Genomic DNA, 17004 nt, shown 5'->3' on the forward strand with positions numbered 1-17004 from the left:
AACTAATCCCCACACGTCTGTGTGATACTAGTGCGCTCGCTAGAGTCGATTCTCCTTTAACCTTTGGTTTTCTTCTCTAAAACCAGGTTAACGACTTAAAGACTTCATTGGTATTGTGAAGCCAGACTGATACTACTTTTATCGTAGTTGTGTGATCTGATCTTGCATCTTCTATCGTACGAGTAAAATCTATTGATTGACTTGAGATCGTGAGAGTTCTCCGATAGGCAAGATAAAGAAGTCACAAACATCTTCGTCTCACTGTTTGTGATTCCTCAACAAACCGCTTGTGTAGTCAAGAAGGATTGTTGAGAGGTGATTGATTAATCTAGGCTGTTCTTCGGGAATATAAGACCGGATTATCAATTGGTTCCTGTTCATCTTGATTTTATATCTTAAGACGAAACAAAAAACCTAGGGTTTTCTTTGGGAGACAGATTTATCCTTTGATGGACTTTTCTATGTGAGACAGATTTGTTTATTATCAAGTCTGCGATTTTGGGTTGCAGCAACTCTTAGTTGTGGGTGAGATCAGCTAAGGGAATCAAGTGCGCAGTATCCTGCTGGGATCAGAGGCGTAGAAGTATAATTGTACCTTGAATTATTGGGAGACTGATTGGGGTTCAACTATAGTCCAGTCCGAAATTAGCTTATAGTAGGCTAGTGTCTGTAGCGGCTTAATACAGTGTGTATTCAATCTGGACTAGGTCCCGGGGTTTTTCTGCATTTGCGGTTTCCTCGTTAACAAAACTTCTGGTGTATGTTTTATTTCTTTTCCGCATTATATTTTTTATATAATTGAAATAATACAGGTTGTGTGTTAAAGATCATCAATTGGAAATCCAACCTTTGGTTGTTGATTGATATATATTGATCCTTGGACATTGGTCTTTGGTACCGTCCAAGTTATCTCTCTTTGATAAAGACTCGCAGATTTCAATTTGCTTGAGTAAAGATCAAATTGAGAGATTGAGATACAAACTCTTTGATATATCTTTTTATTGATTGAATCTAACTGTCTAGTTGATTCTCATAAAACGTATATTGGAGTTTGTCCATACAGATTGCTAAGCGAAATATTGGGTGGTATTGTTAGACCCCCGCTTTTTCAGACTCCATTATGAGCTTTTCCTCTTCACTAGATAGAACAAGTCTAGAAAACTTTCCATACAAATAATGAATAAATAAGGAAAAAGAGGATCTCCTTGCCTAAGACCTCTAGTAGGTTTGAAGTAGTCACCAGGACTACCATTCAGTAAGACAACAATAGAGGAAGTTTAAATACATTGGTGGATGAGATTACAAAAATTATTATCAAAACCAAAAGCTTTCATATTCGAACTCAAAAAATCATAATCTACTCTATCAAAAGCTTTTGACATACCAATCTTGATGCCGATTCCAGCATGTTTCACTTTCTTTTTCTTAAAGGAGTGAATTATCTCTTGGGCAATTATAATATTTTCAGAGATTTTCCTTTTAGAAAGGAAAGCTGTTTGGAATGGGGAGATGATAGTGTTGAGAAGTGGCTTTATCCTATTTGTTAAAAAATTTGCTATAATTTTATATATGGTGTTACATAATCCAATTGGCCTAAAGCCACTAGGATCATTGGGATGTCTGCTCTTGGGAATAAGGAATAAGAAAGTTCTATTGAAATCCGGGTGTAATTCACCTGATTCAAATATATATTGAATGGAGGCAACTACTTGTGCTCCAACAGTTTCCCAATTAAGCTTAAAGAAGCTAGCAGGGAATCCATCAGGCCCTGGTGGTTTATTTGGTTTTAGGTTTTTAACAACTGACCAAATTTCATCCGGGGATGGAATAGAGTTAAGAGTTAGATTCTCAGCAGAGGAATACAGGGAAGAATATTCTAGAAAAGTAAAAGGTTAGGGAATGGAGGGGGGGGAAGGAGCTGAGAAAAGGTTGAGAAAAAAATCAAAGAGTGATTTTTGCATTTCCTCTCTTTTGAAAGTTAATACATCATCACTTCATTTTAAACATTCAATGTGATTCCATTTTCTTCTTTTCATAGTCTTAGTATGAAAGAACTTTGTGTTTTGTTCTCCTAATTGAACTAGGTTGTCTCTAGATTGTTGTTTTGCTATGGCTTCTTGTGTTGCATACAGACTTTCTAGCTGAGTAAGTTTGGCCTTTATTTTCTCTTCCTTTCTATGCACAAAATTGGAGTTGTTCAGATTGGTAATATGGGACAAAGTTTGCTTAATTTGTTTTGAGGGAAGACCAAAGATATTTTTCCTCCAGTGATCTAAGTTAATTTGTAAGGACTGAAGATTTGAAAGTAGGGAATTAGAAGGATTTTCTCTAATGATATGATCCCAAGAATTTTTTATAGTTTGCACACAAGAGCTCTCCTTTTGCCAAGTGTCATAGAATTTAAAGGTATAAGAGTTTTTACTACTAGAAGTATCTAAGTTTAACGTTATATGGCAATGATCAGATCCAGCTGCCACTAGGTGAGTAAGTTCAGCATTAGGGAATTTATAGCTCCATTCCAAATTAACTATAACTCTATCTAGCCTCTCCTGTATATTGGCTTTTTTTCTCTATGGTTATTCCAAGTAAAAGCATAATCTTTAAAATCTAAATCTAACAGACCAGCATTTGATAGAATATTATGATAGAATTCACAATCAGAAATCTTAAAAAGTAAACCTCTTATTTTGTCCTCCTGACTGAATATCATATTAAGGTCACCTAAAAGGATCCATGGCATAGAAGTTTTGTCAACTTGTTCAGAAATGTCAGTTAGAAAATTCCAAGCTTCCTTTCTATTATGAGGGTAAGGGCTACCATAAAAACAAGTTAGCAACCACTTTTATGATGCAAGGTTAGTTTGTACTATGATGTTGATCATGTTTAAGTTCCATTGAACAATTTCAAAGTAGAATCTATCTACCCATGCTAATGCTAATCCTCCAGCTAGTCCTTTAGGATCAACAATATGAGTATTAGGGTAGTATTTAAGAAGTTTTTTGACTAAGGATTTCTTGGATTTGGTTTCAGAAAGAAACAAAATTTCTGGTTTGTCACTAGTTATCAATTGGTTAAGATGATTTTGGGTAAAGGGGTTACCACCCCCTTGAATATTCCAAGCTATAATTTTCATACTAGACAGATTCTAACTAGCAATATTAATTGGCAAAGGCACAAAGCAAGATTTTAGGCACAAGACATCAAATTTTCTAAATAAGTAAAGCATACAAGCAATGTAATTTATCAGAGTAAATAAGCAGAAAAAGGATCAATAAGGGTTTTAGAGGTACCTCAATTTCGACCATTTGCACAGATGGGGACTCAAGAAGAAAGGGAATTGGTGAATGGTCATCTGTAGCTTGATTCTGTTCTTTAAAATTTGAGCCATATTGATCAATATTAATCAGATTGTCTGAATCTGATACTAAGATCCTTAGACCTTCAGAAGAAGAGGATGATTGAAAATCCGGAATTGATAACTTGAGTGCAGATTTAGGATGAGCATTAGATGATGCAGATGATGTATGCAATGCATTTTTAGTATGCTGGACTGAAATATCATGAGAAGCAAAAACCGAAGAATCATAAGTAATTGATTCAGCAGAGATTGGGGATGCAAGGTTCTCTAGGGTATCTTCAAAAGGGGGAGAAGAGAATGATAATCTCCTATTAACTAACACTGGTTCCGTTTCAGTAACATGATTAATTTGAATTGGTTCTGGATATCCTTCTTGTTCCAGAACATTCTCAATTGGAACCATTGAACTTAGAAGCCTCCTAGTTTTCGAGTTACCCGACTCGCCCGATTCAGAACCCTCACCATGAATATGAATAAAAAATTTCGGCAGATTAAATGGGTAGGTTCTTTTTCCTAGGATAGTGTTAGAATCTTCCATCATGTCTTCATCATAAGTAATTGACCCTAAAACATCATAGTTATCACCAGGATGCAATGGTGCAACATTAGCTGGTTCAACAATAGGATGCATTTCGCCAAAAAACTCAAAAAAAGCTTCTCTATTTCCCATAATGGCCAAAAAGGGTTCAACAGGTTCCATATTGCCATGAGCGTCTGTGTTGTCTTGTGGGTTTTATATCTGGATATGAGTGTTATCCATCCAAAAGATATCATCAGCAGGACCAGGGGAATGCATTGAAATGTCGTAAATATCTTTTAAGGGACGGTGTTGTCGAATTGCACAATTAGAAATTTTGTGTCCTAAGCGGGAACAGTGAGAGCAAAATTTTGATGGTAGGTTATGATAGGTGAATGTGAGTTCTCGAACCGGAAAGTGCTCCACCTTTACCAGAAGCTTCATAACTAAGGGCCTCTCAATGTTAACCCAAACCAGGACTCTTGGTTCGCAATCGAAACTCCCTTTTTCTACTCTACTCACCACTCCTATCTACTGGCTATTAAACCTATACGCTCTCCTCATCTGTGTTCCTGTTTAGAATTTGAGATGGTAGCCCAAAGAGGTATTTCCTTAACAACTTCAGAGGAGATTTGCATTCCCGGATAAGCTGATCTTGCGGATAAAACATTCCCATAACGATACCACGGCCCATTGAGTGCTATCCATTTTAGATCTTCCGTAGTTCTGAAAATGATAATAAACAAGTTTGGATCTACATCACGGATTTGAAATCCAATGTTGAGACCCCAGAAGTGACGTAGAAATCCTATTATATCTTCAGTTGTATAAATTTTCATGGAGAAAACTCTAGCAAGGATACTTTTCTCTTTAATACCAAATTCTCTCATTAAGACAAGTGGAGTTGGTAGAATGCCCACATTCGTGTAATTTGCATATCTCTGAGCTACTGAGAGACCAATTAATTGTTTGTATAAATCATAACTACTCATACTGACTTAGGAAGAAAACAAGAAAGAAAGAGCTAGAAGGGAATTATGCATTCAAAGGAGAGGATGAAAGGAAATGAATTGAATGAGTAGGAAAAGAAAACAAACATATACTATTAAATAAGCTGTCTACTTTCTCCCAATAGCAAAAAAAACCTCGAAAAACTAACCTTTAACAAGTGAAAAAAAACTAATTCAAATTTACCTCGACCAATCAAAACACGACAACCAAAATTATGATAAATTATGCAGATGATCAATTAGAATACAATTAATACCTCAGTCGATGCTATTACTACAGGGTCATAAATACGAAATCTAAGGCAAGATTCATACGTTTCGTATCTAAGACAAGACCTAACTATAGGTTGTAGAAGTTCAAGAGAGAGTAGAGTCTCGAAAATCAGAAACAAGACAATACCAGGAAAACATACAAGGAAACAAGGTGGGTTCATACTATGACGACTAGGTTATCCAGACACAGAATAAGGAGAGATTGGAAGTTGTATAAATTAGTATGTATCTCTTAAAACGATATACCACTAATCGAAAATACACTGACAATTTGAAGAACACAAGAAGATGGGACGTCTGAAATGCATGAACTATAAGGTAAAGAGAAATTTAGAATTAAAAGCATTAGGGAAGTCAAAGGTTTGCATATACTATAAAACCCTACTTCAAGTACAGAATTTCCATAGCAAGATAATCCAGAGATAAGGAAAGAAGAGAAATGGCGTGCAACCACTTTAGAATTCCAATAGGTGCTCCTATTTCATCTACTACGGTAATACGTTGCAAGGAGGGACATCTTCATCGGATGCAGTATTTTTGTTGCACCGTCTGCAATCGAGAGGCTTTCGTGTATCCAGCACAAGCTCAAAGATTGGATCTATGTAATCTGAGCGAAGAGGAGAAGGAGAGATTGGGAAAGCAGGCAATCAAATACTTACACATTCGTTTAACTACCGGAATTCCGGTGACCGCCAACTATTTTATAACCGAGTAACCTCCCAGAATGGACTATGCCTATGTCCACGAGAAATCGACTATCTATCAGCAGGAACGAGAAGGAGGATTGATTGAAGTTGAAGAATCGGGAGAAGAGGAATGAAGGGAAAAGCAGTAGAAAACTGTAATCGAGGTTTTTCTTTTATCTTTTTTATTTACCTAAAGGATTTTCAGAGTTTAAAGGGATCTCGAAAGACCTTACTGAATCTCCGTCTTATTCTAAGAAAAAATTCAGAATTTGCTTTGCACTCTAAGTAGATGAATTTCAAAACTTTAATGGAATTGGTGTGTTTGTTTTAATGTTAATATTGGCTTTTCCGAAGAATACTAGAGAGAAACAAGATGTAGGAATCATAGAACTTCTAATCGTGAAAACGAAAAGAAGAGTTGAAATCAGTACTAAAGAAGAAGCAAGTATTACAAGAATGAAAGTTACAAATATATTAAAGAATATTGAAAATATGAAGAGATCCTAAATAAATGCCATAAACAACAAGTGCTGAGAAAGAACTGATAAGATTTTATATTAGTGCAACAGAAATTGTAATGATGAATGATATGATAAAAACTGTATATATGCAATCATGGAACTTATTATGTATGCAAATAATGAAGTAATGAAGATGCATAAGTTATGGACTTAATATGTATGCTAATAATGGAGTAATGAAAATGCTCAAGTTATAATCCAGATTTTAGACTCCAAATTCAACTGAATCAAAGCAACAATTGATACCCTTCCCCCCAAACTTGATCCCCATATGGCTTGGGATCGAAATCCAGATGGGGAAATTACTCAGCTCCCATTACATTCAAAGAAGAAAGAAAAATGAAGAGAAGATGAGGATGAAGGAAAATAGCCGTTGGAGGAGGAGAGAGGGCAGAGCGAAAAAAGGGGTCGACTTTTTGTTGATAGTTGTGGATATGCTTGTATAAGGTCTATTTTGAATAAAACTATCTATTATTTATGAAAAAATTATTATTTTATAATTTTTCATGTGATAGTTTTTCGATTACATAGCATGTGCTTGAATGATTTATATTATTGCTATGTATTTATGGGATGTTTGATTTCGGTTTTCATAACCTCAATATTCGATCTCATATTGTGTGAACCCTTATGGTTTGGGTGACTTTTCGATTTAGCGGGATTGAGTTCTAGCCCTTGTTGGTAGGCTTTATCAAAGGATCATAAGGGGTTCCGATTGAAACTCATGTGTGAAAAAGTCACAATATGTTGAATCGTTTTTGGTTTAGTATAAAAGCATGTGTGTTTCGGGTTTTCAACTTTTGCATCGCATTAGTTAAAACCGATTTTCAACCTTTCTATGGTAAAGGTTGCCTTTTTGTTGTTGTTCTTTTGTCTTGCGAGAGGATGACAACACTACGGGGGAGAGTTCTATGTGAACTTGCGCTTAATGATATATCTTTTTGGGGAGAAGAGGATGCAGAATTTGAGGTAGCTAATTTGTTAGTTAATCGTTTTCCTGTTTAAGAAAAGCCTGATTTTATTGCATATATTTTGCTTTTGCTTAATTTCGGTACAATTGATGTTTATTCCATTATTTGTGTATGGATGTGTGTGTGATTCAATTGTTTCCGGTTGAGAAACACTATTGTTATCCTGCTTTATTGTTTGGTATCAATTGTTTAGGCTTAACGAAATTTCGGTGCAATTGCGGTGCGTTAATGTCTATGTTTGTTTTAATTGCTTCCGGTTAATATAAATAATTATGCAAGTTGATTTATTTGGTTTATATGAATTGTTTATGGCTTAACAAAAAATTTCGGGATCATTTGTTTAGTCCAATTCGATTCCGGATAAGAGAAACTAACTTAATTCTGATCTTAGTTAGACTTATCAAAGTGGAGGATTCGGTTATTCAAGTCTAACTGAATGCCTTAACAATAAATACTAGTTAACTAACCTAGTACTTGTCTTGTTTAAAGTGAAGGTCTAAGTTATTGTTCGAATAATTAGAACCTGATGAGAAAAATAGAGTTAATTCTGATCTTTATTTTGGTCTTATCAAAAAAGCGATTGTATTTGTACAATCGGTTTAGCAAAAGAACTAAGGTGCTTAGTCAATTTTTTATTTGCTAAACTATTAGGGAAAATTTCTTCGTGCAATTGTTTCCTTGATAACATATCAAAATAAAATTACTTTGTAGTTTCGGTTTTGATATTGGTTATCTAAAATGGTATGTGAAACCTTCGTGCTTAACTCTTATAGGTTATGCAAGTCTTTTAGATTTCTAAGATCCTTTCGGTTTGTCCTTTATTTGCTCGTACCTTTGTCATTTTGTGACAGAAAGGGGGAGAAATATATGGAGTAAACAAGTGATGTGATTCACTGAGGAAAGGAAAATGGTGCTAAAACGTTATATCTAACGAAAGAGTGGAGCATTGACTAAGGGGGAGAAACATATCATATGATGATTTGTAGTTATATGGACTACAAGAGGAAATAACAAAGATGTGAGGATTGGAAATCTACCTATCTCACCTTTAGGGGAAGTATTAGCTTTGTTATTATAATGTCAACATCGGCATTTATGGATTGAATATATGCAGGTTATTGTGTTGTTGAAACTTGGAATCAAGCGTATGTATAATGAATTCTTGTCATTTGTTTATCCATATGATGTAAGAGTTTTGTCACTAAAATTGACAAAGGGGGAGATTGTTAGAGACGGGTGTCTCCCCCTTCACGGGTGACTGAGAGCGTAGTGCTCTGGCGATTTTAGGGTTTTGGATTTTTTCAAAAAAAAAAAAATTGCGCGCCTTGTCTTGGATCATCACTTTGGTGATTCGAGATGGGGATCAACTTGATTCTTCCCAACCTAAACCGCTAACGTACGCTGAAAAACTTCAAGGAAGGAAAACGTTAACATCAACAACTATTGACTTGAGCAAGTTACCAAACCCTACGGTGAAAGAGGGTAAACTAGCTGTGATTCTGCCGCAGGAATACTATAAGGAGGGTTGCGAAGTGTGGAGATTTAGTCTCTTTGGGAGACTGGATTTTAAGGATATTAACTTTACTGATGCGAAGAAAGAATTGGAATCTCAATGGCAGCTTGGGAATGGTCGTGTTCAGTTCATCCCTATGGTTAGGGGTTTCTTCATTATCAAGTTACTATCACAATAAGATAAAAATAAGATTTTTGATGCTGAGGTTTGGATTGTTGATCACCAGAAGCTTAATCTTTTGGATGGTACCCTAGTTTTGATCCTCAAAAACAGAAAACATCTCATGCTACTGTTTGGGTGAAATTTCCTGGTTTACCTATGGAGTTTTGGCTGGAGGAAACGTTGTCGGCTATGGCTAAAACCCTAGGCACGCCAATTGTTGTTGATCAGCGCACCATGGCGCATGAATATGGCTACTATGCATCAGTCCTTATTGATATCAATTTCGCTGAACTTGATACTGATTCTAGTCATGTAACAGTGGGTGGTTTGGATTTTTGGCAAAAATTCGACATCCATAAGAGGCCTAAATTATGTTCACATTGCAAGATTATTGGCCACGCTGATGGAGATTGCAGGAAGAAGAAGAATTCTGCTAATCAACAGAATGGTAATGCTCGTCCAAATTCTCGTCAGAATCGAAGTGATAATCATATTGCCGATTTACGCTATGGGGATGGTACTTCTAATGGCGCTATAACTGATGGCCAAGATTGGAAGGTTGCACAGCGTAAGAAAGGGAAGAGTGCTCCTCACATTCCTGTGGTTCCTGAAATACATAAGAGGGTGGATGAGGCTGTTAATGAGGATTATACTGTTCAGCTGGAGAAAGCTAAGCAGTTTGAGATTGTTATTGCAAAGTCCAAAGCTGATATGGAAGCTGCATCTGTTGAATTGGCGAGAACTAAACAGGTGTTAGACTCGAATTCAGTTTTAGTTGAAAGTGGCTTAGTGGGTGAAACTAGGACATTGCAAACTAAGTCAGGATTGGTTGGAAATCAGATTCCAAATCTTGATAGGACTAATTCTTCAACTCCTCTTTGTGATGAGTTTATGGCTGGTGAACAACTTCTGACAAGAAACAAGTTCAGCCTACTTAAAGCTACGGATGGTACATCGTCTAGTCTGGAGGATCGTGGTGCGCTGTCTTCTTTGGCAACAAACAAAATGCGGTCTCTTCAAACTAATTATAAGGGTAACAAGACTGGGGATCAACAGGAAGCCCAGTCTAAACAAGTTTTAGATATTGATTCAAGTTTAGGAAAACGGGCTGCTAAAGGAAGTTCTCCTCGTATAATGCCTGGAGAGCAAGCGAAGATAACCAAGCCATCCAATCCTGGTTTTTAATGCGTGTTTTATATTGGAATGTGAATGGCATTGCGCGTGATAATGCTCAATGCAAGTTGAAAGAGTTGATTTTGGAATTTAAGCCTGAAGTTTTCTGTTTGGCAGAACCTAAAGTGCATTGTACTTTGCGTTTCTTACAAAAACTTCATGATGGTTATAAAAAAGATGTTATTAATAATTCGGAAGGGTCTACTAAGGGTAATATTTGGATTTTCTGGTCCGAGGATATAGCTACTCCGGTAGTTATTAATTCTAGTAGACAAGCAATTACGATTGAGACAGGGGGAGTTTTTATCTCTTTTGTTCATGCTAGTTGCTTTCAAGTTACTAGAAGAAGGTTATGGCAGCAACTTTCTTCATCTAATGATAATACTCCTTGGTTAGTTATGGGAGATTTTAATTGTATCTTGCGAAATGATGAGGCCGTGAACCTATAACTTCAGTCATTACAGAGTTTAGTCACCGGATGGATGATAATAATCTTTTTGAAGCTGACTCGTTGGGTTCTAAATTCACATGGGCTAATGCACAATCTGGTGTTCATAGAATTCTTTGTAAGCTCGATCGAGCGATTATCAATGAGGCTTGGTTAACTAAGTTTGAGAATTGGAGGTGTAAAGCTCTTCCTAGGGAAGTTTCCGACCATTCTACTCTTGTTTGTTACCCTTTTGCTAATACAAGGCCAAAACGTGCTCCTTTTCGTATTCAGAAGATGTGGTTCACTCATCCAGATTTATTGTGTATGGTAATGGACAGTTGGAATGAACCAGTGGAGGGTTCTCCTGCTTATATTTTTCCTTACAAGCTGAAGCGCCTTAAAGCTGCAATTAAGGTCCGGAATTTTTCAACTTTTGGTAATGTTTATGCTCGTTTAAATCAAGCCAAGCCGAGAATGGAAGTTGCGCTCCAGCTCTCAGATGAATATACAGAAGATGTTGATCTTTTAAATGCTATGAAATAAGCTTCGGTTTTCCTTGATGAGGTTCGTATGCAGCATGCTATTATGTTGAAACAAAAATCAAGAAACAAATGGTTGGTTGATGGTGCTAGTAATACTGCCTTTTCCCATGCTAATATTCGTACTCGTAGTATTAACAATGTGATCTCGGAGCTGGTGGATGAGAATGGGAATTCTATTACTGATTTTGACTTGATAAAAGACTATACGGTTCAATTCTTTGAATCAAAATTCAATGGAGATGCGCAACCTATTGATGATAGTCTTTTTCTTTATGAGCACAAGAGTATCTCTGCGGAAGAGAGCATCGTGATGGATGCTATTCCTTTGGCAGAGGAGATTAAGCAGGCTATTTATAACTTGGGTGCTAATAGTTAGGGCTGTCAACGGGTCTGGGTCCTCCCGGGTATCAATGGATCCGGACCCGGACCCTATTTATAAAAGTCGGGTCCGGTTACTAGCGGTTCCGGGTCCGGTTCCTAAATTAGTGGACCCAGAACCGGACCCGTTTAACGGGTACCCATCGGTTCCGGGTACCCGTTGGGTATTAAGAAAACACACATAAAAGTTCAACATTTTGATGTCTTTCCCTTTTTTTTGCTTGAATCAAACTTATTTCTATAAAAATTTGGTATTGTTTCTTTATTAATGTACTAAATAAAGATTAAATGTAAGAAGAAATGAAAAATGAGAAAAAAAATTCAAAACCAAACTAGAAAAATACTTGTAATTTTGCTAAAAAGAGGGATAAAAGAATGAATAACCGGGTACCCGTTACCCGCGGGTACCCATCGGGTATTACACGTTCAGACCCGTTTAGATTCGGGTCCAATCGGGTAATTACCCGTCGGGTCCTAACTTGTTAATGGGTCCAATTTTGGGACCCGGAACCAGACCCTATTCTCTCGGGTCCGGTTCCGGTTCCGGGTAACGGGTACCCATTGACAGCCCTACTAATAGTGCACCTGGGCTAGATGGTTTTTCTGGGTGTTTTTATAGGCATTGTTGGGACATCATTCAACATGATCTCATTAATGCAATTACTTACTGCTGGCAGCATAATATTATTCCTCAGGGTTCGAATTTTAGCCTTTTAATTCTCTTGGCCAAGGTGAGAGGTGCTAACACTCTTCGCAACTTTCGTCCTATAGGTCTTAGTAATTTTTTCTTTAAATTTTTTACTAAGATTTTGGCTACAAGACTTAGTGGAGTTCTTGATAAACTTGTTTCAGAAGAACAAGTTGCTTTCATGAAAGGTAGGAATATTCATGAAAATATTATTGTGGCTTCGGAGATGGTGAATGATTTAAAAACTAAACGTAAGGATGGCAATGTGGGTCTAAAAATTGATATTTCTCAAGCTTTTGACACCGTTAGTTGGTCCTTTATTTTGGAAGTTTTTAGAAGGTATGGTTTTTCGGAATCTTGGTGCTCTTGGATTCTTACTATTCTCAGTTCATCCTGTATTTCGGTCCTTCTCAATGGCAGCCCGGAGGGTTTCTTCAAAATTAATAGAGGTTTGAGACAGGGTGATCCTTTATCGCCTCTTTTTTTGTTTTGATTGAAAATGTCCTTAGCGGAAACCTCACTATGCTCTTTGATAGGAAAGAGATGACTCCTATGTTGTCTAAAAAAGGTATTTCTCCTACCCATCTTTTCTTTGCTGATGACATTATGATCTTTTGCAAGGGTAATATGAAAAGTCTCATAATTTGCTCAATTTATTGGGTAAATACCAAGCTGCTTCTGGGAAAACTGTTTGTCGTCAAAACAGCAAGGTGTATTATGGTGGTAACTGTCTAAGCAGGTGTAGGACTATCACGGACTTGTTAGGAACGGAAGTTTCAACTTTTCCTGATCGTTATTTGGGTGTTCAAATTATGCCTGGAGCCGTTAAATATCGTCATATATGTAATGTGATTGAGAAGATTAAGAAGCAACTATCGGTTTGGAAGGGGAGGTTACTTTATTTTCAAGATAGGGCAGTGCTCATTAATTCGGTGATTGCTAGCTACTCAGTGCATAACATGGCGGTTTATAAATGGCCTCGTAAATTTATTGATCAACGTGAGAGAGTTATTCATAATTTTCTTTGACCAGGGGATTGTGAAGTGAGCCGAAAATTTGTTGTTGCTTATGAGAAAGTTTGTTGTCCAGATAGGGAGGGGGTTTAGGCATTACAAAGATGGGAGTTACCAACAAGGCTCTTATAATGAAGTTGTGGTGGAATATTCAGTCTTCAAAGAAAAAATGGGCTCGTTTTCTTTTCGCCAAGTATACCACAAAAGAGGGTAGAATCAAGATGTATGGTGTGAAATCTTCTATCTTACCAGGGATTAAGCAAGTTTATAATGTTGTGGATCAAAATACAAAAGTTTTGCTAGGTGATGGGCGTTCTACTTCCTTATATTTTGATATTTGGTATGGTTATACTAGCATTGCTGAAATGCTTGGTGAAAAAGGTCTGGACAACACTGTTAAGGTCAGTGATTTAATTAGTAACAATGATTGGGTCATTCCAGATTTACATCTTAATAACTTACAACGTGCTGGGGTGAACTTGGATGAATTACCGCAAATTTTGGGGGGTGATGATCAGCGAGTTTGGATGCCAGACTTGAAGGGGCGTTTCTCAGTGCGTTCTACTAAGGATACAATTCGCAAGAAGTATATTCAGGAGGATACTTATGCTGTTTTATGGCATAAAACTGTACATCCAAATCTGGCAGCACAAAACTGGAAGATTGAAAGGGGGGCTTGTGCGACGCTAGACAAGGTTCAAAGTAGATTCAAAATTAATCTGGTGAATAGATGTTACTTGTGTAAGGCAGAGGAGGATACGCTGGCACATCTTTTGTGGCATTGTCATTTTGATGCTCAGGTTTGGGACTGGATCACCTCTATTTTTAACTTGACTCCTCATTTGAATCTTATTACTTGTTACAAAGCTGCCAAGGGGAAGAGTCGCATGATCAAAGATATTTGGTTAACAACAATTTTGGTTGTACGGGTTGAATTGTGGCTTACTCGCAACAAAATTGTTTATGAGAAGAAAACAACAAATCTGGAGTTTTTCAAGAAGCGTGTTTTTCACCCGGTGAATGAACATTCAGTGCGTTTAAAAAGTTTCATGCACAACTCTGTGTATGATTTGAGCATTCTAAATTTCTTTAGAGTGCAGCATAGGAGGGTTAGGAATATCCATCCTTTGGAGTGTTTTTGGAGTCCTCCACCAAGAGACGTTTTACTTCTCTGCTGCGATGGTGCGGCTAAGGGTAATCCAGGTCGTGCGGGAGCAGGTGTGGTTGCTAGGGATGCTGATTGCAATGTGGTTGGTGCTATGAGTATCGGCCTTGGTGTTGCAAATAACTATATGGCTGAATTATTTGGTATTCTTGTGGGGATTGAATGGGTTGTGCAATGGGGTATGAGACGCATTATTGTTCGATCTGATTCCATAAGTGCCGTCACTGATTTTTCTAATTCTAATGTTCCTTGGATGATCAAGCTTCGTTGGGAGATTCTTCAAGGTTTCTATGACTCAATTTTTTTCGAGCATACTTATAGAGAGGCTAATTTTGCAGCGGATATCATGGCAAAAAGAGGTTGTTTATTAAGAAATTGTCAAGGTATGAATCATGTGGGAAGACCTGTTTTTCTTTCTACTATTGAATTTCCTCATGTTTCGTGTTTTAGATTCAAGTAGATTATGAGTTTTTTGGGGTCTCTTGACCTCTTTTTCTTGTAACCTCTTTGTACATATTGTTATTTATTAATACAATTTGGACTTACCAAAAAAAAAAGAAGGGAGATTATTAGAGCATTGCTCGGTTGAACCCATCAACCGTTGGTATGTCAAGTTTGGTTGTCATATTTTAGTGAACCAAAACTCATTTAAAGAGACGTATGATTATTTACTAGAGTCAACTTCGTATAGGTTAGCTAGAAAGTTATTAGGATATGAGACTTACAAGTATTACTCGAAGAGTTGAAGAATGCGAAGAAGTAAAGAGCTACATCGACGACATCATCCTTCCTCCTGAGGTTAGTAATATTTTGACTTGAACTGTTTCATTCCTAACGTATCTTTCAAGTCGTGCTATATTGAAAACATAACTGTGAAGTTGTGAATGATTATACTCTAGTTAGAAGTATAACTAGAGTATTAAGGAATTATAATACGAAGTATAACGCCTATCTTTTGAAATTCGTATATAAGACATCGACATAATCATATGAATGCTACTGTGATTGTGTATGAGTATGGGTGAAGATTTCGTCCTAGTAAACCATGTTTTACATTCGTTTAAAGGAAGTACAATTCATAAACTTGTTTTGTGAATCGAAAGGGAAATCGCTAGGCTTATTGGTATTGTTATTCATTGCAAATCTTTGGATTACCAATATGTGTGTTTAGTATAACCGCTCATAACTTGTTTATGTATCTTGGTAAAACTATTCAAAATGTCTGACTTATGTATCGGTATGACTTTTATTAGTGAAACAAATCTTAAGTAATCACCTGAGATGGTATGATCGATATTTGTAATTGGTGTGACCAATCCTAGTCATTGGGTAACCGATCCTAGTACTTGGTGGGAATAATCACAAGATGTGTAATCGATCCTTGTAGTAGATTAACAAGTTTTAGTAATCGGTGTAACCGATCCTATAACCGATCACAAGTAATACCATGAGAAAGTGGCAACCGATCCTGGTACTTAGCTAGCCATTTTATGGAAACTAGTGTAACCGCTCCTAGTAGCCACTTGGAGGTAGAACCGAACTTTGTGTTTGGTAGAACCGTTAAACCCATGAATGGTGATTGAATGTTTTTGATCAATCACATAGTTCTTGGAAATCAGATGAACCAATTCTAAACTCGTTTGGAAGTGTGGCAAATCGGTTCCAAGATTGTAAATATGAAAGAGCATTTACAAAGTAAAGATGTCAACGTACTTTGAACATGTATTGTTATCTATTAATTTTCAAAGATATTCCTTAATAACTAAAGGAGCATCCCGGATCGAAATAAATTGAGAATCTTTTAATTACGGTTTTTAATTTTATATGCTTTTAGTTTCCAGCAATTAAATGCATATCTTTAGAAAATAAAAATTGGTAATGTGCATTTACTAATTGAAGGTTTTCTACTGAGATTTCGGTCAATATGTGGACATAGCATTTCCAGGAATTATGAAAACTGATTTTGGCTTTATAGCATATCTTTGAGAATATTCGGTTTTGGAAATTCCTTGGTGTGCAAACTTCCTTGGTCTATAAATATTGAAGTTTGCATTTCGAGCAAACTAATCCTCAGAGCCAGCAAAGCTACTTAGTTGTGTTGTTACTGGTGGAGCCGTCTATTCGGAGAGGAAAGTACCCTAATTAGGAGAAATCTCTTACGACCACTCGTTTTAAAGACTTCTTTGGGATTGAGAAGCTCTACGAGTACCGTTGGTGGGAAACTAGATAATTGCAGTTTATTATTAGTTTTCGATTGATTTGATTGACTAACGGTTGTTGAACTTTGATTGCACCTAGTTTGTTTATGCTTGAGAATCATCTCTTCTGGTATAAGATTCACTAAAACTAGATCGAAGTATCGACGGGGATCTTTAGACTGTTTGTAGATTTAAAGACGTCTTGTGATAATCCATCGTTAAAAGACTCTGTTCTGTGTGTGATTGATCACAAGAGATTCAAGTTGTTTGTGTGCAAATGTTTATTGAAGATCTAGGAAGATTTGAAGACAAAGAAGATTTCTTATTTGAGTTCATAATCTTTGGTGTGCACAAAACTTGATCGTCTAGGGATCTAACTATAATCGTTTTACCTTTTGATAGATTG

Source organism: Papaver somniferum, chromosome 1 (genome assembly GCF_003573695.1).
Source record: "Papaver somniferum cultivar HN1 chromosome 1, ASM357369v1, whole genome shotgun sequence".
NCBI classification, from domain to species: domain Eukaryota; kingdom Viridiplantae; phylum Streptophyta; class Magnoliopsida; order Ranunculales; family Papaveraceae; genus Papaver; species Papaver somniferum.